General features: G+C 42.5%; 1 protein-coding gene across 3 annotated transcripts in view; it reads right to left on the bottom strand.

Moving 5' to 3' along the window:
• Positions 1–21,679, bottom strand: part of SPRING1 (SREBF pathway regulator in golgi 1) — a 322,500-nt gene that overhangs the window by 60,958 nt on the left and 239,863 nt on the right. The gene's annotated exons all lie outside the window — the stretch shown is intronic.

Below are 21,679 nucleotides of genomic sequence, written 5' to 3'. Positions count from 1 at the left end.
GAAGTGGGGCAATGTGCCCGAGGAGGCATGACTATTACCCAGAAGAGCTGGGTGGGGAGCAGGCAGTCTGGGCTGGGAAGACGCTCTGTCCTCATTGAGAGCAGAGAGCCTGGCACTTTGCACCTGAGTGTCCCTGTTCTAGTTGATCACACTCACCATCGGCACCGTGGACATTCCTGCTGGTATCCTTACACAGTCCTGGGCACACAGATCCTGTGACAAAGACAGTACTGTGTCTCACCAGACCCCTTGTCTTCATTCAAGACACAGATGGACCCCGGCAGTTATGCAGGTTCACATCACCGGATTCTGACCAGTGGAATGTGGGATAAGGGATGACGGTCATTTCCAAGCCTGGCCATGAAAAAAGCCTGTGATGCTCTGTTGGCTGGTCAGATGCAGAGAGAGGATCCTGTGGAAAACTCTGAGACTCCAGGGGAGGGTGGAACCCTGAATTGGAAGGTGCCTGCCATGACTGTATGGAGCCGAGATCTTCCAACTTGAGCTGCACTGGACTGTGACGTGGACCTCAGCCTTTGTGGGGGTACTCACTGAGATGGGGCTGTTATAGCAGTTAGCCTGTCCTCATTCACACAGAGGTTATTCGAAGAGTTTTTTTTTTTTTTGTCTTTTTTGTTGTTGCTATTTCTTGGGCCGCTCCCGCGGCATATGGAGGTTCCCAGGCTAGGGGTCGAATCGGAGCTGTAGCCACCGGCCTACGCCAGAGCCACAGCAACGCGGGATCCGAGCCGCATCTGCAACCTACACCACAGCTCACGGCAACGCCAGGTCGTTAACCCACTGAGCAAGGGCAGGGACCAAACCCGCAACCTCATGGTTTCTAGTCGGATTCGTTAACCACTGCACCATGATGGGAACTCCCGAAGAGTTTTTGATACTACTGAGATTCTGGTCTAGGGTGTCCTTGGGAAAGGGTCCACCTTCACCAGAAGCCAAGCTTCATAAAGAATCCCCCGTATCAAGTGCAGGGCCTGGCACACAGTAGGTCTTCAGGAAATATTGGGAAGTGGCCAAATGAACCTCCTATCTCAGAGGTCGTTGGCCCAACTGGGAAGCTCCCTAGATGGTGATGCAGGAAGGTCTTAATTATGCCACCTAATCCTCCATCCTTCCCCAGGACTCATGCCAACTAACTTTCATCCACCTCCGTACATGTCCCCAGTACAGTGCTGGGGAGACAAGCCTAGCAGTAACATCTAGAACCTGCTTGTCAAGGCTGACGTGGCTCTACAAATATCAAGCTGACTTTATTCCGTCCTAACGGGCTGTCAAATATGGGAAAAGCCAAGCCAAGTGGGCTCAAAGCTGCACACACTGTATTCAGATGTTTACAGAAAACCAGTGCATGAGGATTTGCTTGAAAGCTAAATTTCCTCTTAGCCAAAGCCCAGAAATACCTTTTAAACCTTGAGCAAATAAGCCAGAGAAGAAGGCATTTTCCCTCTGACAGAGCCCTTAGAGCCCTGGGAGATCTTCTACTTTGCAAGGAAGCAAGCTCACTGCAAAAGGTGTGCCGCACGCCGCCTACAGCCAGCCTCTTCAAGAACTTTCCCTTTGGTCCCAGAGCACAAGGCACAAACAGCCACAAGACCCAGCCCTAACTTCAGGCTGTGAACAGAAGCCCAGAAATGCACATCTAGGTCCATTTGGAGAGATAACGTTAGTGCAGAATAAAATTAAAATGAGCCATTGTTTTAAAAAAAAATTAACAAAACAGGAGTTCCCACTGTGGCTCAGAGGTTACGAACCCCACTAGTATCCACGAGGATGCAGGTTTGATCCCTGGCCCTGCTCAGTGGGTTAAGAATATGGTGTTGCTGTGAGCTGTGGTGTAGGTCTCAGACACGCTCAGATCCGGCATTGCTTGGCTCTGGCATAAGCCTGGAGCTGCAGCTCTGATTTGACCCCCAGCCTGGGAACTTGCATATGCTGCAGGTGCAGTCCTAAAAAGAAAAAAAAAAATCAACCAGCCAAACAAATACTATTTCCCAATGGAGTGTTGAACTGAGTAGGATGTTCATTGAAGGAATATTTGCTAGAACTATCACTAACACTGAGAATATTGGCTGACATTTATCGAGTGCTTCCTAGGTGCCAAGCGAGGGTTTTCTACAGAAACCTCATTGAATCCTCACAGCTTCTGAGACAGAAATGATCATTATTAACTCTTTTACAGAGGCAGAAATGGAGGAGCAGAGAGATTCAGTAACAGGTTAGCTTTCATAGGGCCAGCAAGCAGCTGTGCCAGGATCCTCACCCAGCAGGTCTGGAATTAGCCAGGTTCCAGTTCAAAGCCCAGCTCAGCTTGGCTATAAGATCTTGGGCAACTTGTTTAATTTCTCTGAGCATCTGAAGACATGAATAGTAATAGTACCTAGTCCATAAATTTTAAGTGAGATGACATATGTGAAAGTAGCTAAAATTATCTTATTTTCTCTTATGGCATTTCATCTTGTGTGTGGTTTTGTTTATAAGGTGTTATTCAGGCTGTTGGCAGCTGGAAGCAGAAGTCAGCTGTCCACGTCCGTGTGCATAAGAGGCACTGGGGAGCCGAGGCCAGGACGCAGCTGATGGGAAGGGGCCATGGCAGGGGTTAGAGGAGGCAGGAAGCAGCCACAGAAGGATGAAGAGGGCTTGGCAGGATAAGCCACGAGACCTCCAAATCCAGCAGCAAAACTAGTGAAAATGGCCCCCGAGATCAAGTGTGCTGTGGCCCCACGGGGTATGGCCACGAAGGCACCCCTCCTTTCTTCTTGCAGTGGAGAAGATGACTTGGATGAGCAAGAAGGAAACTGCAGAGAGAGTGAAGGTTTTGGCTTTGGAGGGTGGTCAGGGCAGTGCTTGGGAGAAGGAAGGGGCCAGTTGAACAGGAAGAAACAGGCAGTGTATGAGTTTCCTGTGGCTGCTGTAACAAATGACCACAAATTGGTCACTTAAGAAATCACAGAATTCTTCCTTTTTTTCACTTTCTCACAGTTCTGGAGGCCAAAAGCCTGAAATCAAGGGGCCACACTCCCTCTGAAGTCTCCGTGGGAGGATTCTTCCTGGCCTCTTTCTGCTTCTGGTGGCTCCTGTCATCCTTGGCTTGTGGCTGCATCACTGCAACCCCAGCCTCCTCCTGCACATCCTTCTCCTTATGTGTGTCTCCCTGCTTTCTCTTTTCCTCTCTTATAAGGCTATTTGTCATCAGGTTTAGGGACCCTCCCTAATCCAAGAAAATCTCATCTTAAGACCCTTAACTTTATTACCTCTATAAAGATACATTTAAAAAAAATAAAGTCACATCCACAAGTGGAAATATATTTGGGGGGGCCACTATTCAACTTGCTACAGGCTAAGGAAATAGAGGGGTCAATTTACCCCTTAAAACTTATAATCATTAACAATTTCAAACATTAAAAACTATGGAACATAAAATAACAGACATCCATGTACCCAGAACCCCAATTTAACAGATGTTAACATTTTCTTGTAATTGCTCTGATCTTTGTCTTGGAAAAAAAATATATATATAAAACATTACAACACATCTCTTCCCTTTCTTCTCTCCTTAGGGAGAACCACAATCCTGAATTTGGTCTTTCACTCTCGTGCTATACTTTCTTTTTTTTTTTGTCTTTTTGTCTTTTTGCCATTTCTTGGGCCGCTCCTGCGGCATATGGAGGTTCACAAGCTAGGGGTCTAATTGGAGGCTTAGCCACCAGCCTACGCCAGAGCCACAGCAACTCGGGGTCTGAGCCACGTCTGTGACCTACACCACAGCTCACGGCAATGCTGGATCCTTAACCCACTGAGCAAGGCCAGGGACTGAACCCACAACCTCATGGTTCCTAGTTGGATTCATTAACCACTGAGCCACGACGGGAACTCCCGTGATGTACTTTCACTGTGTGTGTATGTAACTTTAAATAATTGATAATACTAGTTCCTGTGTGCCTTAAAATTTTTACATAAACGGTATCACACTGTATTTATCCTTGTTAAAATTGGCAGCTTTACGAAGATAAAATTCACATATAATAAAACTCATCCTTTTAAAGAGTACAATTTAGGGAGTTCTCTTCGTGGCGCAGTGGTTAATGAATCCAACTAGGAACCATGAGGTTGTGGGTTCGGTCCCTGGCCTTGCTCAGTGGCTTAAGGATCTGGCGTTGCCATGAGCTGTGGTGTAGGTTGCAGACATGGCTCGGATCCCACGTTGCTGTGGCTCTGGTGTAGGCCGGCGGCTACAGCTTCGATTAGACCCCTAGCCTGGGAATTTCCATATGCCGCAGCAGCAGCCCAAGAAATGGCAGAAAGACAATTAAAAAAAAAAAAAAGTACAATTCAGTGGTTTTTCAGTACATTTACAGAATTGTGCAAACATCACCACTAATTCCAGAACATTTTCATTCCCCCAGAAAGAAGCCCATACCTACCAACAATTCTACCCCTACCTTTGCCTTTCCCTTTCCTCCAACCTCTGGCAAGCACTAATCTACTTCCCTTCTCTATAGATTTGTCTATTCTAGAGACTCCATATAAAGAAACACATGTGGTCATTGGAGACTGTTTCCTTTCATCTAGCATAATGTTTTCCAGGTTCATCCATGTTGTGGCATGCATCACTACTTCATTCCTTTTTATGGATGAATAATATTCCAGTGTATGGTTAGACCATTTTTTTGTTTATCCCTTCATTAGCTGATGGGGTTGTTTCCATTTTGGGCCTATTATAAATAATGCTGCTGTGAACATTCATGTACATGTTTTTGTGTGGATGTACATTTCTTTCCTTTTCTTCTTCTTTTTTTTTCTTTTTTTTTTGGTCATGCCTGCAACATGCAGTAGTTCCCGGGCTGGGGACTGAACCTGTGCCATAGCAGTGACTGGAGCTGCAGCAGTGACAATGCCGGATCCTTAACCACGAGGCTGCCAGGGAACTCCTGGACATATGTTTCAATTCTCTTAGGTATATACTTAGGAGTGGAATTATTACATCATATGGTAACTCTATGTTTAACTTTTTGAGGAACTGCTTAACTGTTTTCCAAAGTGGCTACAGCTTTTTGATTTGCCACCAGCAAAGATTAGGGTTCCAATTTCTCCCCATCTTTGCCAATAGTTGTTACTGGCTATCTTTTTTTTTTTTTAATTTTTATTTTATTTTATTTTTTGGTTTTTTGCTATTTCTTGGGCCGCTCCTGCGGCATATGGAGGTTCCCAGGCTAGGGGTCGAATCGGAGCTGCAGCCACCAGCCTACGCCAGAGCCACAGCAACGCGGGATCCGAGCCGCGTCTGCAAACTACACCACAGCTCACGGCAACGCCGGATCATTAACCTACTGAGCAAGGGCAGGAACCGTAACCTCATGGTTCCTAGTCGGATTCATTAACCACTGCACCACGACGGGAACTCCCTGGCTATCTTTTTGATTACATCCATCCTAGTGGGCGAAGTGGTATCTCACCGAGGTTTAGATTTTCATTTTTCTGATGGTTGATGATACCGAGTATGTTTTCATGTGTTTATTGGCCATTTGTATGTTTTCATCAGAAAATCATTCATTTAACTAAGCAAATATATTCCTTCATTTATTTAAAAAAATTGGGTTATTTTTCTTTTCATTATTATTATTATTTTATATATTTATTTTTAAATGAGAGTTGCAACGTTTATTTCAGGTTCTCTCTTGTTTTTTTTTTTTTTCCTTTTTTGCCACACGGGCAGTGTGTGCAAATTCCTGGGCCAGGGATTGAACCTACACCGCACAGGAGCAACCAGAGCCACAGCAGTGAGAACGCAGGAGGCTCAACCAGCTAGGCCATCAGAGAACTCCCTTTCTTTTCATTATTGAGTGGTAAGAGTTTTTAAAAATATATTCTGGGTATAAGTCCTTTATCAGATATATGACTTGAAAATATTTTCTCCCTTTCTGGAAAAGAATGCACCTGTTTTCAAATTTGATAATCTCCAACTTATCCATTTTTTCCATTTGTCACTTTTGCTTTTACTTTTAGTGTCACTTCTCAGAAACCATTGCCTAAAATCCAAGATCATGAAGATTTATGCCTATGTTTTATTCTAAGAATTTTATAGATGTAGTTCTTACGTTTAGGTCTTTGATCCATTTTGAGTTAATTTCTATAGATGGTATAAAGTAGGGTTTCAGCTTCATTCTTACACATATAGACATCTAATTGTCCCAGCATAATTTGTGGAAAAGATGGTTCTTTTCCACTGAATTGTCTTGGCACCCTTGTTGAAAATCAATTGGACACAAATGTAAAGGTTAATTTCTAGACTCTTAATTCTATTTCATTGCTCTATATGTCTATTCTTATAGTAGTACCACATGGTCTTGATTATTGTAGCTTTGCGGGAAGTTTTGAAAGTGGGAAGTGTCAGTCCTTCAACTTTCTTTTTCTTTTTCAAGAGTTTTATCTCTTCTAGCTCTCTTGCATCTCCATCTAAATGGTAGGATCAGTTTGTCAACTTCTGTGAAAAAGACACCTGGAATTTTGGTAAAGATGTCATTGAGGAGTTCCTGTTCTGATTCAGCGGTAAGAGGATACGGGTTCAATCCCTGGCCTTGCGCAGTGGGTTAAGGATCTGGCATTACCTGAGCTGTAGTGTAGGCCAGCAGCTGCAGCTCTGATTTGACCTCTAGCCTGGGAACTTCCAATATGCTGCATGTGCAGCCCTAAAAAGCAAAAAAAAAAAAAAAAAAAGCAAAAAAAAAAAAAAAAGAAAAAGAAAAAACAAAAAGAAGAAAAAAGAAAACATTGCATTGAATACGTAGATTAATTTGGGCAGTACTGCAGTACTGCAATCTTAACAATTTTGTGTCTTTGGAATTTCTTTCAATTTATTTAGATCTTCTTTAATTTTTCAATGGTGTTTTATAGTTTTTAATATTCAAGTCTTGCACTTCTTTTGTTAAATGCCTCCCTAAGCCTTTTATTCTTTTTTATGCCATTGTAAGTGGGAATTATTTTTTTAATTTTATTTTTCGACTGTTTATTGCTAATATATTGTATATTGATCTTGTATACTATAACCTTGATTAACTTGTTTTAAAATTCTAATAGTTATTTGTCTTTGTTTTTTGAATTTGCGGATTCCTTAGGATTTTCTATATAAAAAAAGATCATGCCATCTGTGAATAAAGATAGTTTTACATCTTCCTTTCTAATCTACTTGCCTTTTATTTCTTTTTCTTGCTTAATTGCCCTAGCTAAAACCTCCAGGACAATGATGAATAGAAGTGGTGACAGTGGATATCCTTGTCTTGCTTCTGATCTTAGAGAGAAATTATTCAGTCTTTCATCATTAAGTATGATGTTAGCTGTGGGGTTTTTCATACATGCCCTTTATCAGATTGAGGAAGTTCCTTTCTATTCTTAGTTTTTGAGTTTTTTTTTTTTTTTTTTTTAATGAAAGGATATTGGATTTTGTCAAATACTCTTTCTGCACCTATTGAAATGATTGTGTGGTTTTCCCCCTTTATTAATATGGTACATTACATTGATTAGTTTTTTTTAATATATTAAACCAATCTTGCATTCCTGGGATAAATCCCACTTGGTACTGGTGTACAAATCCATTTTACACGTTGCTGAATTTTGTTTGCTTTGTTGAGAAATTCTGCATCTAAATTCACAAGATACTGGTCTATAGTTTTCTTTTCTTTTGATGTCTTTGTTTTTTGTATCATGGTAATACCCGTCACATAGAATGATCTGGAAAGTATTTTCTCTTCTTCTATTTTTTGGGAGAGTATAGGAAGGATCAGTGTTAACTATTCTTTAAATGTTAGGCAGAATTCACTAATGAAGCCATCTGTGTTTGGGCTTTTCTCCATAGGAAGTTTATTCAATTACAGATCAAAACCTTTAAAACTTAATAAGAATTTTTCAAAGGTCTAGCATATGGTTTATCCTGGAGAATATTCCATGTGCAGTTGAAAGGAATGTTTTCTGATGTTGTTGGGTGAAGTGTTCTATAGATGTCTAAGAGGACTTGTTGCTTTATAGTACTGTTCAAGTCTTCTATTTCTTTGTTAATTCACTGCCTTACTGAAAGCACAATATTGATGTGTCCAGCTATTATTGCTGAATAGTACTGTTCTTGCTGTTCTGTCAGTTTTTGCTTCACGCATTTCAGGGCTCTGTCGTTAACTCCTTCGCTGATTGATTATCATTATAAGATATCTATCTTTATCTCAAGTACAGTTGTTGTTTTTTTTTTTTTTTTCTTTTTATGGCTGCACCTGAGACTTATGGAAATTCCGGGGCTAGGGGTTGAATTGGAGCTGCAAATGCCAGCCTATACCACAGCCACAGCAACACTGGATCTGGGCTGTGTCTGTGACCTATGCCACAACTTGCACCCCCAGCTGGATCCTTAACCCACGGAGCCAAGCCAGGATGGAACCCACATCCTCACAGAGACAACATTCAGTCCTTAACCCGCTGAGCCACAATCGGAACTCTCAGGTTTTTAATTTTTTTCTTAATGTCCATTTTGTTTGATATTTGTATAGCCATTCTAGTTCCCTTTAACTGTTTGCATGGTATATCTTTTTCCATCCTTTTACTTTCAATCTACTTGTGTCTTTGCATCTAAAGTGTGTCTATTATAGACAGCATTTAATTGTATTTTTAAAATTCATTCTGCTTATTTTTGCCTTTTGAGTGACGTGTTTAGTTCACTTACACTTGATACAACAAGGCACAGTTTAATGTAATTACAGATGAGGTGTCTGTAATTTTGTTATGTATTTTCTATGAGTCTATGTCTTTTTTTTAAAAAAAATCCATTCCTTCATTACTGCCTCCTTTTGTATTAAATAGATATTTTCTAGCATACTATTTAAATTCCCTTGTTCTTTCTTTTACTATATTTTTCAAGGTATTTTCTTAGTAGTTGCCCTGGGGATTACAAATAAAACCTTAATTTAAAACAATCTAGTTCAGATGAACATCAACTTAATTTCAACAGTACACCAAAACTTTTCTTCGATATAGCTCTGTCCTTTACTCCCTGCTTTGTGCTATTGCTATCTCACAATGCAATACAAAGAAAAATTATATCTTCACATTATAAGGCCATCAACATAAGTTAGTAGTTATTACTTTATGCAATTGTCTTTTAAATAAGAAAGGAAAAGAAAAATACATTTATGCATTATTTTATTTTTACCTATGTAATTACTTTCAGTTGTCCTCTTAATTCCTTTGTGTGGATTCAAATTAATGCCTAGGGTCCTTTCCTTTTACCCTGAATGACTCCCTCTAGTATTTTTGTAAGTCAAGTCTCCTAGAAGTAAATATTCTTTGTCTTTATATATTTGTCAGTGCCTTAATTTCATCTCCATTTTTGAAGGATAGATATAGTGGATATGGAATCTTTTGTTGGCAATCTTTTCCTTTCAGTACCTTGGATATGTCATCCCACTGCTTCCAAAACTTCACAATTTCTTTATTCTTTGTTTTGCTTTGTCTTTTGTCTTTTTAGGGTTGTATCCATGGCATATGGATGTTCCCAGGCTAGGAGTCGAATTGGAGCTATAGCCATCAGCCTGTGCCACAGGCGCAGCAACATCAGATCTGAGCCGCACCTGTAACTTACACTACAAGTCACGGCAACACTGGATCCTCAACCCACTGAGCGAGGCCAGCAATTGAACCTGCGTCCTCATGAATACTAGTTGGGTTTGATAACCACTGAGCCATGACAGGAACTCCCAAAACTTCATAATTTCTGATGAGAAATTCACTCTTAATCTTATTGAGGTGATGAGTCACTCTTCTCTGCTTGTGAGATTTTCTCTTGGTCTTTGCTTTTAATAGTTTGACTACCCGTGACATATCATGTCTACATATTAATCTGTTTGAGTTAACTCTACTTGGAGTTTGTTAAGCTTCTTGGATATGCAGATTAGTTTTTTAAAAATCAAATTTGTGATGTTATTCTTCAAATATCCCTTTTGCCTTTTTCTCTCCTTTCTTTTGGGGACTCCCATCCTGCATAGCTGGTATGCTTGATAGTATCCCACAGGCTTCTGAGGCTCTGTTCTTTTATTTCTATTCCTTTTTCTTTCTGTTGCTCAAATTGGATACCCTCAAGGGACCTGTCTTCACATGTGCTAATTCCTTCTTCTGGCAACTCAAATCTGCTCTTGAGTTCCTCCACTGAATTTTTCATTCTGATTATGGCACTATACTTTTCAACTCTAGAATATCTATTTGGCTTTTTAAAATAATTTCTATCTCTTTATTGATATCTCCATTTGGTGATACATCATCTTATCACCTTAACTTTCCTTTTGTTCTTTTAGTTCTTTGAACATATCTAAAACAGATGATTTAAAATCTTTGACTAGTAAGTTCAAAATCTTGGTTTCCAAAGGGACTGGTTGCTGTGAATGAGCCATATAGTTCTGTTTTTTGAGAATGTCTTATATTTTTTATTGAAATTTAGTAATATAATATGGCAACACTGGAAACCAGGCTTCCTGCCTCCCTAGGGCTTTTGCTGTTTGTTGTTGTTACTGTTGGTTTAGTGACTTTCCTGGACTTATTCTGTAAAGTCTTTAATCTATGTTGTGTATAGTCACTGAAATCTCTGCTTTGTTAGCTTACTGGTCAGCTTTTTATTAAACAGAGATCTTCTTAAATGTCTTGAGCCAGTTAGTCTCCCAGCCTTTGCTGAGGGCCTATGTGTGTTGGGGTATACTTTTCATGCTGTAGTGGACAATTGCTTCATTTCTGCTTGTAAAGATCCTCAACGTCAGCCAGAGTTGAGACATGAGTGCCTTCTAAGGTATTTCTTGAGCATACACACCATCTTATGGCCTTCCAGATTCCCAGGTCTATATCCGAGCTGTTCAAAGCCTCCTATGGACAGTTGATAGCTCTGGGTTTTTTTTTGTTTTTGTTTGTTTCTGTTTTCTCCCCCCCCCCCCCCAGTTGTTTGGTCAGCCTCTTTTAGCCCCAAATGGTTAAACTGCCTCCAGATGACTGTGATGTTAAAAAATTGCCACTGATTGTTTTTGACAAATGCCATAGAAATAGAATTGGGTGAGTTGTGAGTCAGGTCAGATAAAGACAAGCCCCAAGAGTGGACATTTCCAGTAAGCCACCAGACAGGTTAAATTGTGACAGTTCTCTGGGTATGGAACTTTTGGGGAGCTCTAAACCCATCTGACCTAACCAGCAGCTACTGGGTTACTGTTTTGCATAGCTATCATAGTTGTAAGGCTGTTAGTTTTCAAGGCCACCATAGAACTAGGGGAGGAGGATGGGATTAGGGTAAGTTAAAACAATGCAAATACTATTGTCACTGAAATTTAGCTATTAAAAAAAATAATCTTCAGGTTGTTGTAAGCCTTTAGTTACTTTCCAGAGACCTCAAAAAGTTGATTTTGACAATTTTTGATAGTGCTCTCATTGCTTTTATGGAAAAGCAGGATTTCAGAGACACTTTCTCTCCCATTCTGGAAATGCTTCCATACATATATAAAACTGTACAACTTGCTTTGTTCTCTCATAATTGCCTTTTTATATGTATGCTGAGACTTAATTTATTCATGTTAATTGCTGAATAGTATTCTACTTTGTAAATAAACTACCATTTACTAATCTATACTCTCAGTAAGACACAGTTATTGTTTTCCAATTTTTGTTCTTTTTTTTTTTGTCTTCTTAGCTTTTCTAGGTTTGCACCCATGGCATGTGGAGGTTCCCAGGCGGGGTCTAATTGGAGCTGTAGCTGCTGACCTATGCCAGAGCTACAGCAATGCAGGATCCGAGCCGTGTCTGCGACTTACACCACACCTCATGGCAACATCAGATCCTTAACCCACTGAGCGAGGCCAGGGATCTAACCTGCATCCTCATGGATACCAGTCAGGTTCATTAACCACTGAGCCACGACAGGAACTCCCCAAGTTTTGTTGTTAATGATAACAAACATAAATATTTGTGCATGTCTGTGTAGACACATGAGAGTTTCCTCTAGAGCATACATGTAGAAATGTGTTTGCTGTGGCAGAAGGTATGTACATCTTTAGTTTTAATTGATATTTCCAAATTTCTAATCTGTAGAAATTGCTAACCCACTAGCAACAAATAAGAGTTCTAATTTCATCACATACTTGCTGCTCTTAAAATCATATTTTGTTTATTTTTGAGAATCTAATAGGTATGAAATGATATCTCATTGTTTCTTAATTTGCATTTGGAGGGTATTTTGTAATATCAGCCAAGGCTACAAAGAAGATAAACACTTTTTCAGCCTGGTAAGTTGTAGAAAAGCCAATGAGAATTGTATTCCTAGTAAAAAATATACCTTTTAGCCATTCCCACTGAGACTAGACTCTAATGACTACCTCTGCATCCTCCTTCTGCAGCTGCAGATCTTTTCTTGGTTGAACTTCAGATGAAACCACAGCCTCAGCTGACCTCTTGACTGCAGTGAGGGATGTTAAGCAGAGGGCCAAGATAAGCCTTGCTTGGACTCTGGATTCACAAAAACTGTGAGATAATAAATATGTGTTGTTTGAAGCCTTTAAACTATGGGAATATTGTTAGGCAGCCATAGATAACTAATCTGGGAGAAAAGGATTGATTGCTAACTAACCTTTGAGTTCTACGTGTCTCTTTTCCTGGGTTTGGGCTCCACTGCATTAGACAGTGGAGGGCCTGGGTCCCAAAGATCATCATCTATTTACTTTCTGTCCCCTGCAGGCAGGGGCCATGACTATAATCTCAGTGCCCTGCACAGTGTGCGGCATAGCATAAGTGATCCATCATTATGCGTCTAATTCTAAATTGATGAGTGAGCTCCAAGGCCCCTCAGAGGACTGGGGAAACCCAGCTGCCAAACACAAAGAGTCAGGCCTGAAGACCCTCAGGGAAAGGGTCAGGGTCTGGGGCTGAAATAGCCCATTTGCCTCCTTTTATGAGGACCAACTAGGGAGCCCCACTGGAAGTGTGGGCATGACCCAGACAATGGCACAGTGACCATGGGTCATGAGGGAGCCTCAGGCAGTGCAGGACAGTGGTTAGTGCAAAGGCTCCAGAACCCATCGGATTTGGCCCAAGATCCTGACTCAAACCCTTACTGATTCCCTTTCTTTGCTAAGCCTCGATTTCTCATCTGTAAAATAGGGTTAACAATGGTGACTATGTTGCAGGTTTGTTGTGAGGATTCGTGAACACATGCAAAATTTTTAGCACATAATAAATGCTCAGCTAAAGATCTCACGGGAAATATATTTGAATAGATCACTTACGTGCAGGCTGTGAGCCCCTGGCAACTAAAATTGTGTAGACTGGAGCCCAGTTTTCTTTTCCCGGGGCCACAAGAAGCTAGCTCCACCCAACATATGCCAAGGAGAGGAGGAAGCTTGGAGTGGGCCGGGGAGGTGGGATGGAACAATGCTATCTAAGAAGAGATCAGTTCCTCTTTCTCCTTAAGGAAGAACTGCTGCACAGACACAGAGAGATCCTGGAGACAGGACCAGTCTGACATGTAAACAGAGTAGCAGTCATGCAATGGAGATGACTGAAGGGGCAGAGAGAATGGCCCACCTCATCCCCAAATCCCCCACAGGCCAGTCACTGCATCTGAGATCTCCACCATTCAATCTGCTCCCAAAGGTCCCAGGAAATGTGATCCGTCAACTTATTTACACTCATCCAACATCTCTTTAGTGCCTACTGCATACAGACCATTGTGGGAGGAAGATTCACTCACGTTTGTTTGGGAATTTACAAGGTACTTGAACAGTTAATTTGATCATCATGGCAATGCTATGAAGTAGGTATTTATGATTCTCCCCATTTTGTAGAAGAGTAAACTGAGCCCCCATGAGGTTAAGGGTTAAGGGACTTTTTGCAAGTCAAGCATGTAGTAAGTAGTAGAGCCAGAAATCAAGCAACTTTGTCTGCCTCCAAGTTCTCGGTGTTTTGTTTTTGTTTTGTCATGCCCACTGCTCTCAAGAAGTTTACAGAAAACAGACAAGTCAGCCAATTGAGAAAATAGTCAAGGGCTTTTAAACTTGGATCCCTGGTGCTCTAGGGGTCCATTGGGTGCTGGGAAGTGGGAGAGGGTTGACAGGTGGGTGGCACTGGGCCTTGGGCTCCCTAGACATGGCGACCATATCTTCTACCCTTTCTTCTGTCTCTGGAGCTACAAGCTGTTTGATTTTCCAGGAGAGATAATACAGTAGGAAAACCAAACAAGACTGTCTTGAATACCTATTGTGCATCATGCCTGGGGTGGTGGGGGTGGGGTGGGGGGAGCCACTTTGGGGAGTTTAAGGGGAGCTTATAGAACAACCCACTTGTGAAAACTTGAAAAGCAATAAAAAATTAAATAACAGCTCAATTCAGCAACAGATGAGTTGTCCCACGGCCACATCTGGTTCCCTAATTAATTGCTTCAGCAGTGACTTGGGTGGTCAAGAAAGAGCCAGGATCTGTTTAGCTCAGTAACCCAGCACCGCCCATCATCAGCACAAGGAGCTGGAGCCTGGAGCAATGAAACCCTGGCCGGGCAGGTTGGGACGGGAGGAGACAGGAAGAAAGGGACTCTGTGGGAGGTGGTGAGGACTGGTGAAGCCTCTCAGAATGGGAGGACAGCACCAAAAGCCGGGTACCTCTCCACAGTGACTGCAGGTCTGCTCGCCCTCAATGAGAACTCACCCCTTAGAAAGCTCTGCCATCCCTTCGGCACCTCCTGAAGCAGCCCCTGCTACTGGCTTGCCCACTGGACCCTGCTGGACAGAGACCAAACACCAGTCGGTCCTGCAGGCTGAATGGAAACCCCTGCCCTTGCCTCTCTGGAACTGAAATACATGGATGATAACAGCCACCTGATGGGGCTGCTTAGATAGTGAACTGGATACTGCATAGCCTTTATGGGCTGGCATCATTAGTTGCTGGCACATGGCAAGTTCTCAATAAATGTTATTGGCTACTCTCTGCAGCTACATGTAACATGGGCAACCTGGGAACAAGCTGGTCTTGGTTTTTACTCACTCACTTAACAAGCATTTAATGGGCACCTACTCTGTGCCAGGTACTGCGCTGGGAGCTGAGGCCAGAGATTGAGAAGTTCATTTTCCTTAAGTAGCTCCTGGTCTACTGGGGAGGCGGAGAGCAGACAATCCCAGTTCGGTTAAGAATTGGAACATCTGCTTGGTAACAATGAGTCTAGTTCACACTTATTGAGTGTTTGGCCTGTACCAGTTATAATGCACTTTACATGCATTATTATCTCATGTGATCTCTATGAGGCAGGATTTGATCCTTCCTTTTCCAGATTGGGAAGCTGAGGCTCTGAAAGGCCAGGTCTTCAGCCAAGGACACGTGACCCAAAGGTGGCATAAAGCCTTAGTTATTATTGATTTTTTTGGGGGGGGAAGGGGTCTTTTTAGGGCCATGCCAGCAGCATATGGAGGTTCCCCATATGCTAGGGGTCGAATCAGAGCTGTAGTTGCCGGCCTACACCACAGCCACAGCAATGCAGGATCTGGGCCATGTCTGCAAACTACACCACAGCTCATGGCAATGCTGGATCCTTAACCCACTGAACGAGGCCAGGGATCGAACCCACATCCTCATGGATATTAGTTTCGTTACCACTGAACCGCGACAGGAGCCCCAGCTATTATTGATTATTATAGCAGTCCTTGCTTTTGCGTGGTTTTGATACGCATGAACTTCAGTTACCAAGTTTAAAACAATAACACTAGCTGCCCCGCCCCAACATGGTTCAAATTTCACTGATCATGGCATAGTAAGTGTGAGTGATTGCCCAAAGTACAAACTTTGCTGCTAGCTCTTCAGTCCCCAGATCACTGTGTAAATAACTGATGTGTGTCACAGTCAGTGACACATCACGTCACTTCTTTCCAAGTCTGTTTGTGACTGGTCACTGAGCATCTGCCATTCAGTTCATATATATGGACAGCTGAGTGTGTAGCTGTGTTGCCTCCCTGTCTCTCAGTGATAACTGGCGTGACATTTTGCACAAATAGATAATACAAAGAAAGGACTGGTCAACAAAGATGAAAGTGCAGGGCAGCAAAAACATGAAAGAGTAAAGCTGGAAATGAGATTTAAATCAAACTTCAGAGGGGTTTGTCATTGGAGAACACCAGGAGTTGGGGTTCTCTCTCCAGAGAGAAAGAAATAATAGAAGATGACATGTCAGGTACAATATATAGATATGAAATATATGCTCTCAATAGACAGACAGACAGATAGATAGATAGATAGATAGAGTGGTAGATAGATAGATTGAGTGGTAGATAGATGGACAGACAGATAGAGAGATGGATGGATGGACAGATAAAGGAGTAAGTCCAAACAGGGTATGCTGGTAGGTTGAAGACAGAGTTGATGCTGCAGCTTGAGTCTAAAAGCCATTTGCTAGCAGAATTCTCTCTTCCTTGGGGAAGGTCAGTCTTTTTATATTAAGGCCTTCGACTGATTGGGTGAGGCCCACCCATATTAAGGCAGGTGATCTGCTTTACTCAAAGTCCACAGTCTAAATATTAATCGCATCTGAAAAATACCTTCACAAAAGTACCTGAATGTTTGACCAAATACCTGGGTACCCTGGCCCAGCCAAATTGCCATAACATTAACCTTGAGAAGATTATATGTTTATAGAACAAATAGATGATCACAGGAATGTTGACACTGTCTCCATTTAAGAGGCTCTGGATCTGCTGCCAGAGGAAGATAGATTTACTGACATAAAGAGGGAAGTGGTTGGGAGTTTCCATGGTGGCTCAGTGGTTAATGAATCTGACTAGGAACCATGAGGTTGCAGGTCTGATCCCTGGCCTTGCTCAATGGGTTAAGGATCCGGCGTTGCCATGAGCTGTGGTGTGGGAGGCAGACGCAGCTCGGATCCCGCGTTTCTGTGGCTCTGGTGTAGGCTGGTGGTTATAGCTCTGATTAGACCCCTAGCCTGGGAACCTCCACGTGACACGGGAGCGGCTCTAGAAAAGGCAAAAAGACCAAAAAAAAAAAAAAGAGGGAAGTGGTTGTGACGAAAAGGATGAAGATATCTCAGAGGAAGTGAGGCCGGCAGGAACTCGGAGATATTTCATGACATTGAAAGCACAAAGGATAAAATGTTGGAAACTGATCCGATCTTAGAAAGGAAGATGACAATTTGCCAAGGCATATAAAAGATACTCTCTCTGTATTATTAGTTAACCAGAAGAAGAAGGCAAGCGCTGTTCAAACTACGCTCGATAATTTTTACACATGGAAATACAACACTTCAGTTCTCAGTGTTTCCAGTGGCCTAAAGTATACTAAATACATGTGAGTTTTACTAATTTTTCATTTCCTTAAACATTTATAACTGACAGTGAGAGAGTTTTCAATGTTTTGACAAAAATGTTAAAGGTCACAGAATAATCTTATTTTATCGCATTGATTTTTAAGCTCGTTCTGCACAATTTCAGCTTGCACGTTCTCTGCAGTCTGCACAACCATGCAAAGCAAGGACTGTCTGCTTTATTTGTAACATCACCATCATCATGATCATCAGCTTCACCATCATCTCCATCAGGCGGGCCTGGCAAACGCCCGGGATGCCGGGCCAGGTGTCAAGTTCCTTTTGACACATTTTCTGACTCTGGACAGGGGGGCCTCATGCAAAATCCCATGCTCCGGCCAACCTCATCCTCCCTCTGCAGGGGTTTTGGGATTCTCTACAGCCTCAGGAAGTTCCCAAGGAGGAGAGCTCAGTTTACACACCAATAAAAATAACTCAGGGGTGATAAATGTCTCCAGGACAAGCCGCTCTTATGCAACCTGCCTTGATTTCAAAAGCCCCACATGGCACCAGGATACAACTCGGACTGCGATGGACACCCTGGCTGACAGCACAGGGACGTGCTCCCTGTGGGCACAATGTCTGGGGACAAGTGACTCTGGCAGATGTGGGGTGATTCATTCACAACACAGGGCACACAGAAATAGCACATCAATTGACTGGCTTAAATACTGATATTTCTTGTTTGCTTTCTATTTTTGGTAAGGTATGTAAGTAATAGATGGTCTTAGAAGAAAACTCAAAATACAACATAGGCCAAAAGGAAAAAAAAAATCAAAACCACCCATAGCACAAGCACCAAAGAGCACGGCTCTTGCCTTTCACCCCTTCAGAGTTTTATGGAAGCTCTGTACCAAGAGCACAGGGTTCAGAACTTCAGAACACAGACTCTGGAGCCACTGAGTAAGATTGCTGCATACGTAGAGGGTTTCCGTTTTCTCTCCACTACAAAAAGAAGGCAAGAGGAAACCACAAGTCTGTTCTCTGTGTCCATGAATTTGCTTCTGTTCCGTAGATAGGTTCATTTGTGCCATATTTTTGATTCCATGTATAAGTGATATCATATGGTATTTGTCTTTCTCTTTCTGACTTCACTTAATATGAAAATCTTGAGTTCTATCCATGTTGTTGCAAATGGCATTATTTTGTTCTTTTTATGGCTGAATAATATTCTAAGGGAGGGGGAGGGAGTGGGATGGACTGGGAGTTTGAGGTTAGTAGATGCAAACTATTGCATTTGGAGTGGATAAGCAATGAGATCTTGCTGTATAGCACAGGGAACTATATCCAAGCACTTGTGGAGGAACACGATAGAAGATAGTATGAGAAAAAGAATGTATATGTATATATATGTATAATTCGGTCACTTTGCTGTATAGCAAAAATTGACAGAACATTGTAAATCAACTATAATAAAAAAATTTTAAAAATAAACAAAACAAAAAAAGAAGGCAAGAGGAAGCCCTTGTGATTAAGTCTTTGTGTACATCCTTTGTTTTTTCTTTAGGATAAATTCTTGGGAGTGCAACTTCAGTGTCAAAGAGGCCACACATTTGTTCATTCCTTTGCCAGTCAGGAAACTGTTTAAAATGGGCTACCTGGGATTTCTGCTCAAATGGGAACTGGCAGCCTAACCCACCATCAGAGAGGGGAGGCCCAGGAGGGCTAAGTCTCTCATCTAGGGCCCATGATACCTGTCAGCTCCATGAGGGCAGGGATGGTGTCTGCCCTGCTCACTGCTGTGTCCCTGCTTCCCCAATGACTGAATCAACTCAGAAGAAGAACCAGAATTTTCTAGAACCAACTGGAGCCCTGAAGCCTCCACGTGCTTCTGCTAATCGCTCTCTTAGAGATACTATGCTGGATTCTTTCACCACACAGGCTTTGTTAGATTCTGTAATGAATAAAATATTAGCCAACACACTTCAAAGAGAAAAGGAGGGCACGAGAAACCCCCCAGAAAAGGCACACAGGAACAAAGCAAGCCAGCTATGAGAGGTGAAAATAAATAAACGCATCATTTGTACTGTCATTTGATTGACACGTCTTGAATCATTTATGGCGAGCTCCACCTCTTTCTAATAATATGGAAATCGGGAACGTGTTGCTTTCAGTCATGATTATGAGTGAGTTTCACAGAATGTTCTCAGGTGAGGGAGACAGATGTTGGTGGTGGCACAGCCATTGAGGTGCACGGTGATTTATGGGTTTCAGTGGGCAGCCACCATGGGTTTCCTGCAGTGTGGTAGCCTCTGATGTGTGGTCAGAGAGGAAAATGTTACTTGTCCTTATAAAAAATGATCATCCAGTCATCCAATATTCATCAAGCACCCACTATGCACCAAGCACTGTTTGAGTGCCAGGACTCTGCAGAACTCCTCATTCACTTTGCTGGGACAAAATGCTTCATGAACACCTACTGTGTGCTGAGTGCCATTCTGGATGCTGTGCCAATAGAAAGTCAACAAAAGATTTTGGAGAGCAAGACAGATGCAGAAACAAGTAGCCACCTCTCCACCTGAGTAGGGCTTATTCTTTTAAAATCATGTTTCCTGTGCATCAAGTACTTTGATTCTCCTGGAAGTCTTAGAGACCACAGGCTTGAGGAGTCTTCTAGACTCAGACTGACCTGGCTTGGGCTCCTGACTCTGCCACTTACTGTGGAAAGTGACTCACCCTTCTCAGCCTCCTTTTCCTCATCTATAAAAGGGAGTGCTGCCAGATGAGATGCCTTGTTAGTATAAGTATATCCCAACTATTATATGGGGGTATACTTATACTATAAAATATTACTCACTGTTCCTCTGAAACTCCAGCTGAACTGGGTGGTCTGTTGTTTTTGCTTTTCACTAAATCTGGCAATCCTAGAAGGGAAAACTGACGGTTTCCGATGGATGCCTCTCAAGGGTAGTCAATACTCTCAGTTACTCCCAGAGCAGCAGAGAGGGGGGCCACATTGGCCCTGTGAAGGGATTCTATGCAGGACACCAAGCGTATCCTTGAGTAAGTCCTTACTCTCCATCCCCAAGTCTTCACATCAGGCGGACTCCCAGGCCCATCAAATTTGCAGGTAGACAATCAAGGTTGCAGCTAAGAATCACAGACTGTCAGCTGAAAAGACCCTCAACAATTGCCTAATCCGATTCTCTGATTTTGTAGAGGCGGCCTGGAGAGATTTGGTCATTTGCTTAAGGCTGGGGTCACAAACTCCAATGCCACAGGGGTCAGCCATGAGAAACTAATGCTGGCTAAGATGATAAGGAGTGGTGAGGACTGTGGCAAACTGGAGAGAAGGGAGCCCTCTAATAGGGCAGCAGCAGCAGGCTGTCTCCCACAGCCATGAAAGATTGGGGACCCAGAGTGGTTGGCACCTCAACAATTCTCCCAAGAAGTTGGAAATCTGCCTGTGTGTTTCATGTGAAATCTCTTGGTTTTGAAATGTTGGCACCTAATTGGAAATTCTTAAGAAGAGTGTATGGGCCAAGGAAAATATGTCGGCAGGCCAGAGTGGACCCTGGGGTCACCACATGCAATCTCTGGCCTACTTCCCCACAGGACATTGGAAGTGCAGCCAGGGTTCCTGGGCCAATGCAATTTGTATCTCGCCAGGAGAAGGCCACGACATGGGAGGAGGGAGACAGGAGTGGAAATATGGGGGGAACGGCTAGCGGCTCCTACCCAGAGCCTCCAAGGTGAGTCAGAGAGGGAAATCTCAGGCACCACTGCCATTTTGTTTTCATTGAGAAGGGACTCATAGAACATAAAATGAACCATTGTAAAATGTATAATTCAGTGACATTTAGTACATTCGCAAGGTTGTGTGACCATGCTGATTGAGCTCTCAAACATTTTCATCACCCCCAAAAGGAAACTCCGTACCTGTTAAGCAATCACCTACCCCCCTCCCTCCAGCCCCTGACAACCACTGATCTGCTTTCTATCTCTATAGATTTGCCTATTCTGGACATTTCATGTAGATGGACGCCTATGTGGCCTTTTGTGATGGGCTTGTTTCACTGAGAATCATGTCTTCAAAGTTCATCCATGTGGTAGTCTATGTCCTTCATTCCTGTTTACGGCTGTAATATTCCACTGTGTGGATGGACCATACCTTATCCATCCCTTGATGGATATCTGGGTATGTTTACCTTTCAGCTTCAGTAAATAGTCCCAAGGCTCTGTTTAGGGGGATGTAACCCTACCATGGTGTTTAGGGCCTGACGGACCCATTATGTACAGCAGCGCACACTGCCTGGTGTGGAAAGTAACATGTCTTTTCTATCAAAGGAAATCTTGGTTACTCCATTT

The sequence above is a fragment of the Phacochoerus africanus genome, chromosome 15, assembly GCF_016906955.1.
Source record: "Phacochoerus africanus isolate WHEZ1 chromosome 15, ROS_Pafr_v1, whole genome shotgun sequence".
NCBI lineage: Eukaryota > Metazoa > Chordata > Mammalia > Artiodactyla > Suidae > Phacochoerus > Phacochoerus africanus.
The sequence above is the reverse complement of the archived record's forward strand: the minus strand, read 5'-3'. Positions and strand labels throughout refer to the sequence as shown.